Source organism: Myotis daubentonii, chromosome 5 (genome assembly GCF_963259705.1).
Source record: "Myotis daubentonii chromosome 5, mMyoDau2.1, whole genome shotgun sequence".
NCBI classification, from domain to species: domain Eukaryota; kingdom Metazoa; phylum Chordata; class Mammalia; order Chiroptera; family Vespertilionidae; genus Myotis; species Myotis daubentonii.
Genome location: NC_081844.1, coordinates 50,653,379 through 50,665,070, shown reverse-complemented (window position 1 = coordinate 50,665,070; position 11,692 = coordinate 50,653,379). Strand labels below are relative to the sequence as shown.

The 11,692-nt window shown below is 35.6% G+C and overlaps 1 protein-coding gene across 1 annotated transcript in view; it reads left to right on the top strand.

Annotated features, from left to right (window-relative positions):
• MARCHF1 (membrane associated ring-CH-type finger 1) overlaps nucleotides 1-11,692 on the top strand; it is a 369,429-nt gene that overhangs the window by 116,681 nt on the left and 241,056 nt on the right.

Genomic DNA, 11,692 nt, shown 5'->3' with positions numbered 1-11,692 from the left:
ATTTGGCCTGGCTTTCTCTTATAATTGGGTAACATAATATTAGCTTCATTTTACAGATATGTAAAAACGGTGGCCCAGAGAAATTAATTGACTCCACAAGTGTCACTTAGCTGGTAAATGATAAAAGGCTTACTTGAGGCTGGTTTCTCAAGCTAAGGCTTTTTCCACTTTACCACACTATCTCACTGTCTGAGTGACATTTTCTTCCCATTCAAATACTTCGAGTAGAAAGAAAAAAAAACATCAAGTTACCTATTTAATTAAATCTAATAATTAATCCTTCAAAATCTAATGCTGTGTTGAGGGATAAACATCAGCCACTGTAACATAACCTCGAAAATTCTTTTTTTAACATCAACAAATCGAGTATTTCTTTCTCATGTCATAGCCCATGTCCCTTAGGCAGCTCTCCTTGATGTTTCACTGTCAAATGAGGATTCAAAGATGTAGATTCTTTTCATCTTTTGCTACGGCCTTCTTTTAAGCCCATGGCCTCTTAGCTCACTGAGGAAAGGGTAGAGACCACATGGGCCCTTGTGCATGGACTATTATAGAGCAGACTTGAATGTGTGGGCATCCTTCCATTGCACAGAACCTAGTCTCATGGCCCCATCTGAACTGGAAGGGAGGCTGGGAACTAATGAGCATCCCACAGTCTACCTTTCTAGTTGCCAAATATTCATGTCGTATTTCCCCTCTCCTGAAAAAGATTTATTACATTCCAAGAGAGATAACTAAAATCTTCAGTCTATGAGCTCTGCTTACTCATTGTCCGCATCAAATAATGATCAGAGTGAATCCCCTATGAGTAAATTATTTGTATTTTGCACCAGTTCGGACCATGCATTCCAATATACTGATAAGGAGTAGGATGAGGAAAACTACAATAAACGCTCATGCTGGAGAAGAGAAAGAATGAGGTACATGTGAAAATCCTACTGGCAGCCATTGGAAAGTCTTCCTAAACCAGAGGTCAGGGAGGGTCCTTGAAGAGGCTTTGTCCATCTCCCTTGTCCATGGTCCTCTCTAGCCTCCATTACGCCCCACCTGGGAAGTTCTTCCTTTTCTACTATTCTCCTTGTCCACATTTCAAGTGCCTATTGAGGGTTGTATACCCTTAAATATTGTTCCTGTTAGGGGAACATTATGGGACCAAGTTGTGTTAAGTCTTAAATATTTTAAGACTCATATTGCTGAGATTGTGGTATTTTACAACCCTCTGAAATATTTATAAGGTTCTGACCTATTGGCTTCCAGATAGTCATGTGCCTAGGAGAGTCCCTTTTTGGGTGCCCTTGACTTGCTCTTCTCCCATGTTTCTCTCTCAAGATGATATTATCTTGAAAAATAGGCAAGATATTACCTTAAAAAATAGGCAGGAGGACTGCATACTTAATCTGATGATATACTTTGTTCAATTGAGAAGTTTTACTTCAGCTCTAAATATCATATTTACCTTGAGTCACTTTAAGTTTATTAAGTTTATTTACAAAGTTCATTAATATTATTAGCTATCAATTAAACTTTATTATTTATTAAGTATTATTAAGCTTGATACTTCAGCTCTAAAGCTCATATTTACTTTGAGTCACTTTATTCAAATGTAATTTTTTAAATCCTCACCTGAGGATATGTTTTTATTGATTTGAGAGAGAGAGGAAAGGAGAGGGGGAGAAACTTCGATGTGAGAGAGAAACATCGATCAGTTGCCTTCCAAATTTGCCCCCACAGGGACTGACCCCACAACCTGGATATATGCACTGACCTGGCATCGAACCCACAGTCTTGGGTGTACAGGATGAGCCACACTGGCCAGGGCAATTCATGTGTGCATTTTTATTGGACCTGTGTAACTCAGCACTTACATCAGTGTTATGTCCCACCGTTTGGGGTTTAGAAGAAGCCAGCATCTTAAGACAGAATTTAGAATAGATTTAGGGCTGAGTGATATTAGCTTAGTAGGCAGAGTGAATATTAAGAATGGATGCTATAAGAAATAAACTCAGAAATTTCAACAACTTAATGTGATACAGGTTTGCTTTTGCTCACGGCTCAGTCTGGTACAGGACGTTTGACTCTCCAGGAATGAATGCAGGGAACCCTGTTTCTCCCATCTCGTGGGGCCACTATCTGAAATACAGGGCCTCTGAGTGGATCAGATAAGGGAAAGAGTATGACAGGTGATCATTGGAGATACCTGTTAGGTTTGAAAGTTAGTGCATCACTTCTACCCTGGTGCCACTGACTGAAAACCAGTGACATACCCCAGTGTATCTGTGAGAATGATGGGAAATATATTCTTCCTGAATGTCCATAATATGGAAATTGAGAGCATTTAGCCAGCCTCTACCACAGATTCATTTTTTCTTTGACAGGTAGTATTTTGTCCTGCATTTCCATTTTGAATACACATGCTTTTATTGTTACCCCTCCACTGTCAACCAGAGCATTTGAGGTTTTCCTGTACAGATCATAGCCCATTTAAGATGATGATTTGGAGGAGGAGTGGCGGGGGCGGGAGGGGGGGGGGTGAGAAGAAGAGGGAGAGGAAGAAGAGGAGGATCAGGATGATGACTGATTGTTAAGTACCAGGAGCTTTCCCTAGTATTTTACACATATCCTCATTTCTTTAATGCTCACAAGAATTTAATGAGGGCCCTGACTGGTTTGGCTCAGTGGACAGAGAGTCAGCCTGAGGACTGAAGGGTCCCAGGTTCGATTCCAGTCAAGGGCATGTACCTTGGTTGCGGGCACATACCCAGTAAGGAGTGTGCAGGAGGCAGCTGATCGATGTTTCTCTCTCATTGATGTTTCTAACTCTCTATCCCTCTCCCTTCCTCTCTGCAAAAAATCAATAAACTAAAAAAATAAAAAGAATCTAATGAGGTAGGTGTGATCATTATCCCTATTTTATAGATAAAGAAACTGAGGCATAGAGAAATTTAAAAACCTGCCCAAAGTAACTTAGGTAATAATTGGTGAAGCTGGGATTCTGATAATCCAAGCAATTGTGTCTCTCTGAGGTTGGGGGGTAAAACAGTCATTATTTGAATTATATACATTTGGCCAAATACAAGATTAAAAATAAGATAATAATACAGTATAGTGTGGCATGAGGACAAATGTGGCCTTTTTAAATAATCTCATGAGTATGTGTGTCTGTTAGGTTATTATCTACTCTGCACTGAATGACACATAAATATAGCCATTTTCACCATTGCATCCTCAATAAACTGACTTTTTTATTTATAAGCTAATACCGCTTACCTTATTTTGAAATCCAGAAAGTATTTATTTAGCTGGCAATCTTTCAGATTTAATGAAAACTTGAGGGGTTTGGGAGATCATGCTTATTAAGCAATCATCTTCACAATTGTAGCCTAAGGGGCAGGGGAGCCCCTTGGATGACAAGTAAGGGGGAAAAAAATCTCTTTTCAATGTATTTTAACACAAGTTGACATGTTAAAAACCAAAACAAATCACCTTATACCACTATACCCTTAAGCAATTTCCTAAATTAAATCAGAGTTTTAATATTAAAGTTAAAATGCGAGCAAAGGAGATTATGAGAATCAGAAATAGGAAAGTGAAAGATTTTCTGAGGAATAGAGTTGAAAAAATCTAAGGGAGTCAGAATAGGGGAATCAAAAATGTCATTTTAGGTAGTCAGCAACAACTCCAGAGAAAATCGCTTTCTTATAATCAATAGTGATTCTTTGGGTTATAAATAGACTAAGTTGCGTCACTGAGTGTTTATTGAGGTGATTTGCCATTTCCAAGCTTGTATTTATGTTTCCATCCTTCTATGTACGTGGTCTGGGTTGAGGTGCTTGCTGCTTTGCAAGACTGCAGGGGTGAGATTGGATAAGACAGCTTTCAAGAAGTATGTGGTGCGTATGAATAAAACTCAAATGAAAAATGATTTGTAATAAGATACATATGTATAAAGCTTTATAAGTTTCAAAGCAATCTCTATGTCCATTGTTTTGTTATAGCTCACAACCAGGCTGAGATGTATAATATACAAATTTAGTTAAAATTCAATTAAATTTAAATGGTAATGAAATAGAGATGTTGTTAAGAGTTGAGATCAGAGGTGGGGAATGTTTGCTTCTGCCAAGGGCTATTTGGATATTTATAACATCATTCTAGGGCCATTCAAATTATCTACTTAAAAATTAGCCTGATATATTTGGTCAAATATTTAATTAACTCACCCCTAATGCCTTGGCAGGGCCAGACCAAATGATTTTACAGGCATATACGACCTAAGGGCCGGACATTTCCCACCCCTGGTAATTTAGGTAATTTACTCCAAATCATACGAACCCAGGTCTTCTGATTTCTAGGTTAATTTATATACCACACCCATATGAGAAGTGATACTGATCTTTGCATACTACAAATGAAAATACTATAAGTCAAAAGTTAAATAACTTTCCCGAGTAACAAGTAACAGTCTTCTAATTTAAGGGTGAATTAGTGAGCCTTATTCCTATCTGATTTTAAATTCCAAGATTTTTTTCAATTTACTATAAACTCTCTCTAGCAATAAGATATAACCTGTGATAACACACATTAAAAAATCCAACGTGGGAGGTAGTGGGGTAAGAGATCAACTAAAGGACTTGTATGCATGCATATAAGCATAACCAATGGACATAAGACACTGGGTGATAGGGGAGGCTAGGGGACTGTCTAGGGCGGGGGGATAAAATGGATACATATGTAATACCCTTTGTAATACTTTAAGCAATAAAAAAAAAAAAAAAATCCAACGTGAAGCTACTGGACAAAGTACCTCTATACACAATCCAATTAAGTGTAAGTAAACAAGCAGCCAAAAAAAAAATTCATGTTTAATTGTGTCATAATCTTTTGTTTTAAATATAGAAAGAGTTGTGTCAAAAGTTAAAGTTTCATATTTACCAGGCTTATGAAAAATCAAAACAATGAGCTTTATTTTGACTTAGTTTAGAAACATGTGATAGATTGTATGTTTTAATTGAAGAATCATAACATTATCAGCTCTTTGTTGTTCTCATTCCTGACAGGCTATACTGTTATTTCTTTTGATTTATATCAACGCAGCCCACTCAGACATTTCTGTAATACATTCCTGTAATACATTTCTGTAGTAATCAGTCCTTAAACTTGAGACATTTTAGAATTTCATTTTTTATGATTTAATGAACATTGATATCCCCGGCTCTTATTCAGAAGATAAATGAATAAATGAATAGAATTTGTATAACTGTAATTGATTACAAGAGATCTTAACATTTAGAAAAACAACAATATCATAGAAGAGCAGAATTTGATGAAAACCTAAAAGGAAGTCAGTTAGATCTTTTGCTATAGATAGATGTGTGTAACACCTCTTTTCTCATTCCTTGCCAAAACTTGTAAAAACCAGTCACAGTGGGTATCCTTTACTTTTGGAAATAGTCATATCCAAGTTTACTAGGTTGAGTATTTTGTACTAAAAATTGACAAAATGTTCTAAGTTATTTGCCTTGAATTTATTAGAGTGTGGTATATTGAATTTAATATGTAATGTTTAATCACCAAATTGGAGTAGAGAATTACATTCTTTAGATAAATGACCATAAAATTTGATCCAACTCAACTATCTTTGCGCATAGATGTTGATAAATAAGACTGAGGGAGAAAGTAATCTGCTTCATAAATTAGTAATATGGAGATGATATCTATTATAAATTAAGGGCTTGGGTATGAGGACTATATATGTATTATTAATGGATGTATATTATGGGCCTAAAACTTTCTTTCCCTAGATCTTTTTATAGCCAGCTTTTTCATTCAGACTTGGCATATCTACCATAACAACCTTAACTAGATTTGTCCCTAATATTGCACCCATTCACTCTTTGTGCCAGTTCTGGTTTTCCTTTTTTCATAGACTCATCTTTTTTTTCATAGACTTCAGTAAATATCAACTGCTAAATGTAATTTCTTAATAATTTCTTTATCTGAAAATATTTATAGAGTTATGAATGCATGTTGGTTTATTTCCTTTTTCTTTATTTACCTCTATATCTCTGGTGTTTGGAATATAAGGGGAACTTAATATAATTTGTGGAATGGATAAACAGTTTGAGCAGAGAGCATTGACTAACCAAAAATGAGATTGCTTTTTGTTTGTAAAGTCTATGAAGTACAATATCTCATATGTTAAATCCCCTCTTCTTATTAGAAATGCCAGATGCCTTAAAATATGGAAGAACTCATTTTAAAAATCAAACAATCCTCAGATGATTTCTATCATCAAAATCCAGAGTTAAAGTTTTAGAAACTAAGATTATGATTTTAAAAAGTACATTCTGTTGTAATAAAATTCTGCCTTTGAATAGCATTAAAAATATTAAAGATAGTTTTCTTAATGTATAAGACAATAAAACATAAATTTGTCCTTCTTAAGAAATTCCATTTACCAATTGATATTTACTGGAGTCATTTTCCTCAATCTCCAGTTATTCCCATTGTCTACTGTTGGTCTTACCAGGCTAAAGGAAATCATATATATGCCTATAGAAAATGGGTTGGTATTGCCCCACAAACATAACCTCTCTTAGAAATCAAATATAAAGTAAATGGAAAGTGGAGTTTGAGTATATTAAGTTTTTCATTAAACCTATTGACTTATTTCCAACTGCCTCATCCTTATTTCTTTTAGTTTCTGAACAAGATGGCCACTTGTTTATTGTATAATGGATTTCATTCACTCTGAAAATAAGTTATATTAGGGCAGATAGAATTTGCAGGAGTCTTTTAAAACTCATTTTCTTCCTTTTAATTCTTTCCTATTTGATCATTTATCAGCTATTGTTTTTAATAGCTATTACAAAGCCTTTACTAAGTACTGCCAAAGGCAATAGTGAATAAAATCTAAATTTTTATTAGAATAACTATAAAATAAATGAGGGAAATTAAATAAAAGACATTTTGCCTTCAAGAGCTTTGATTTTTTTAAAAAAAGCAAAATCATTAAAAATATATCCTAGTGGTTGTTATGGAAACAGACTGAATTGGAGAATGCAAAGGGGGAGATTTAGTGCTTCAAACATCACATCATGAAGAAAGATTACATTCTCTGTGCAGCTTAAAGTAGCACATTAACTTTAATTGTATATTTACTGAACAATGTCAAAACATGATTATTCACAATAGTAGTAATTCAGCTAAAAATGCCCCTCATTAGGAGAGCTCTTTTCCTCTAGGGAGTAAATCATGAGATCATCTTCACGCTGCTTTTTATCAAACTGTGTCATGTGTGTCTGTTTAACTTAGATATAAATTAAATTGTGAGCTCCTAGGAAAGATGCTGAATTCTCGACAGTTGTTTAGTTCGACTATCTGTATCGTGTTTAGAACACATTGGATTTTAAGTATCCTAATTTCATTATCTGAGGACCAATGAGCAGAGTTGTGTATACCCAAGTAGGAGAGGCCTCCTGCGTACAGGTAAAATTGAGGAACATTATTTCTCTCCACTCACAAATGACACAGATGGCAAAGATTTCTTTGTCCTTGTTTTGGTAGGAGTGTTGTTATGTTTTATAGAAAGGGAACAGGTAGGATTGATTGAGTTGAAATCTGTCAGCTTATTTTCACCTCAGAATAAAAATTGTACCTGGAAGTAAGTAGAACATTCAGTCAGGGTGGAATCAGATTCCTGAAGATTCCAGAGCTATTTCCATATAACAGTCTTCTAATTCAAAAGATAAGCAACACAGAGTTCTCAGATAAATTTATGTCTCAAAACTCAGTAATTACCCACTTGACATGGCTCAGTGGTTGATCTTTGACTTATGAACCAGGAGGTCATGGTTCAATTCCAAGTCAGGGCACATGCCTGGGTATCAGGCTCACTTCCCAGTGTGGGGCATGCAGGAAGCAGCCAACCAATTCTCTCTCATTATTGATGTTTCTATCTCTTCCTCTTCCTTCCTCTCTGAAATCAATAAAAATATATTTTAAAAAGCTCAATAATTAATATAAACAAATTTATACTCAAAACTCAATAAGTAACATATAGCAATAGTATTTTTAATGCTTAGTCTATGCTGAAATGTTTAGACATATATCTCAAAACTTTATGGTAACTCTGAAAATAGGTAATTCTGTTCTTATTACAAAGATGGAGAAATGGAGGTTCAGAAAGATTAGGTGAGTGGCATGGCAGGAATCCAGAGTTCTAAATGTTTCCAGTCTTCTATGCTACTTCATAGGGAATGTTTTGTTCATATAAATATGTGACAGACAGTTACATGATATAACATGACAATTGTTAGCCTAGCACAAGTTCTTTAGTAATTCACCATTCTAGTTATTTTACTGCCCAATGAATGAATTGTGTGGTATCCAGGGTTGCACATTGTTGAGTTATAGTTTGAGTCTCCAGAGTTCTCTGTTATCAAGGAACAAAATAGGGGTAAATAAATCATGCAGGAAATGAAGGATTCAGAACTATTTGAATCACAGTAATCACCCAGTTTAGACAATATATTCATTTATTCATTTAACTACTCTCTATGAGAGTCAGCTATGTGCCAAGCACTATACTATGCAATAAATAAATAGTATTGGGGGTGATGGGGACACAGTTCTTATTCTCAAGAACCCAGTGAAGAAAACAAATAAATGACTAGGTGTAGAGTAGGATGGGGACTACCCAAAGGGTGTTGGAAGAGCCCTTAGATCAGTGGTTCTCAACCTTCTGGCCCTTTAAATACAGTTCCTCATGTTGTGATCCAACCATAAAATTATTTTTGTTGCTACTTCATAACTGTAATATTGCTACTGTTATGAATCGTAATGTAAATATCTGATATGCAGGATGGTCTTAGGCTACCCCTGTGAAAGGGTCGTTTGACCGCCAAAGGGGTTGCGACCCACAGGTTGAGAACCACTGCCTTAGATGGATACCTAACCCAGCTGTGGGGGTTGAAGGGTTTCCCAAGCATCACTAACAACTGGTAATATAGGGGAAATGGTGGTAAGGAGAGATGAGGAAGGGTCTTTCTATTACTCTGTATAAACCATTTATCATGTAAATTGTGTTCTGTTTACTTTTAAATACTACCTTACTACCTATTTGGTGTAATAAGTAAACAGAACCATATTCAGGAATTGAATTAGAGAAATACACTTAACCTAATATAAGATTGTACTTTCTATAGGTAGTGGAATTAACTAAATAATTTGGTATAATTTGGCTCATTTGGCAAAACACACAGTGGGAAAATTGAATAATAAAAGACATTTGTTGAATACATACTATGTACCAGGCACTGTTCTGAGCACCTAATGTGTTAATAATTCATTTAATCCATAATACAGCACTGTGTGAAATGGACAAAATCTCTATTCTGCAGAAGAAAGGCTGATGAAAGATAATAACACAGACTATTAGATGTATAAATTTTATGTTATTTAATCTCAATAAATTTAATTCATATCCATATTTAAATCTAAATTTGTTGAACACTTTTTGATTATTGTTTAATGAATCGATATATAATAAAATATGAATGTATATTACAAATTCATAAATATACACTTATATGTAAATGTGTGTATTCTATCTAATAAAAGAGCAATATGCAAATTAACCATCACTCCAACACAAAGATGGTGGCGCCCATAGTAACAAGATAGTGGCACCCAGTCCTCTCAGCCCCTCTGGAGTCCTCCAGTCCCAGGAGAGCAGGACCTGCTTGGCCATTGCCTGCGGCAACCTGGGAGTGGCCAAGCGGGCCCTGCAGACAGCAGAGAACCATGGGGATCAGGCCTAAGCCATCAGTAGGACATCCCCTGGGCTCCCAGATTTGAGGGTGCAGGTCGGGCTGAGGGACCCCTCCCCACCCCCCATGCAAGAATTTTGTGCACCAGGCCTCCAGTATATATATATATATATATATATATATATATATATATATATATATATATATATATATATATTATTATTATTATTATTATTATTATTATAGTTTCCATTTTATAGATAGAAAAACTTGGGTTTTGGCTAAATACATTGCCCAAGAGGATTCATCAGTATCTGAAATATCTCCACTTAGTGTATTTAAATACAAAAAGAAATAAATTCATAATAGTGAAAAGAGATTTCAACAAATTAAAAAATGTAGAAAGCAGAATTTGGTCTCTTAGATTTTTATTTGTATCCACCAAATGTTAAAGTACAAATTAAATATAGTTTTAAATAGTGTTTGAAATGAATTTGGAGATGAAAAACATACTTATTGGATTGATATTTGAAATAATTGGTTGATTATCCTTATGAATACTAACAATTATCAACTACATTTCTAGAGGAAAGGAAAAAGTTATTTAATAGAGTCTTTTGTCCAGTCTTAATATGTTTTAACTACTTAGCACAATGTCATCCAGTAAAATGTCAGTTCAACATATGAAGCCAATCCATTAGGTTAAAAGCCAAAAGCAACCTTTTAATTGATGGCCCATTAATTAATTTTTTATCACTATAGTAATTGTCAACTGTAATTATTAGGGGAAATAATACAAGAGTACAGCTTTGTGATTTCACATTAAGAAACCAGCAACTCAAATGCAGAAATGGGAACTTAGACACCTGTTTTTTGTATGTCTGATGCAGCCTAGAGGAATTTAATTTAACGATCCGGTAATTCTTTACAGATAAAAAATAAAGTAGCTTTTACACTGAAGTTACCAACTTGTCAACATTCCCAGACACGTTGTCACACCAGCCAAATTTTATTGTACATATTGCAAAGAAACTGCAAGCAAAAATTGGTTGTCTTCTTTTCATGGGTTGAGTAATTGCACCTATGGAAATTAGACAGACCAACACTATTCAGTGGGCATAACATTGCTGATGTTGTTCTTGCCACTCACTATGTAAGAATAAATTTAAAAATTAGTGCAGTTAATGAATAGGATATTATCATATCCTAGAACCACACTATCCTATGTAATAAAAGCCTAATATGCTAAGTGTTCGACCGTTTGTTTGACCATTCGACCAGTCACTATGACACGCACTGACCACCAGGGGGCAGATGCTCCAACCAGTAGGTTAGCTTGCTGCTGAGCTCTGGCCAATTGGGACTGGGCAAGATAGGCCGACACATCCTGGAGCCTTGTCGCAGTCTTTCCCCAGCCCCGATCATGCACTGGTGGGGTCCCTCGACCTGGCCTGCACTCTCTCTCAATCTGAGACCCCTCAGGCGATATTGGAGAGCCAGTTTTGGCCCAATCCCCACAGGCCAGGCCGAGGGACCACATCAGTGCACAAATCCATGCACCAGGACTTTAGTTCAATATATTTTCTGAAATGTCTATGATTAGCCTCACTGCCACTGGCTGGTATTAAATTTTTTTAGAGCCATACTTATTCTAAGAAAAAAACAATTTTTAAAAACAAATTCTTTGACCTAGTCTTTTTAAAAAAGACATATCTTTTTATTAATTTCAGCGAGAAAGGGAGAGGAAGGAAGAGGGAGAGAAAAAGAGAGAGAGAAATATCAATAATGAAAGAATCATTAATTGCTGCCTCCTGCATGCCCCACACTGAGGATCCAGCCCACATCCAGGCATGTGCCCTGACCAAGAATTGAACCGTGACCTCATGGCTCATAGGTTGACACTCAACCACTGAGCCATGTTGAGC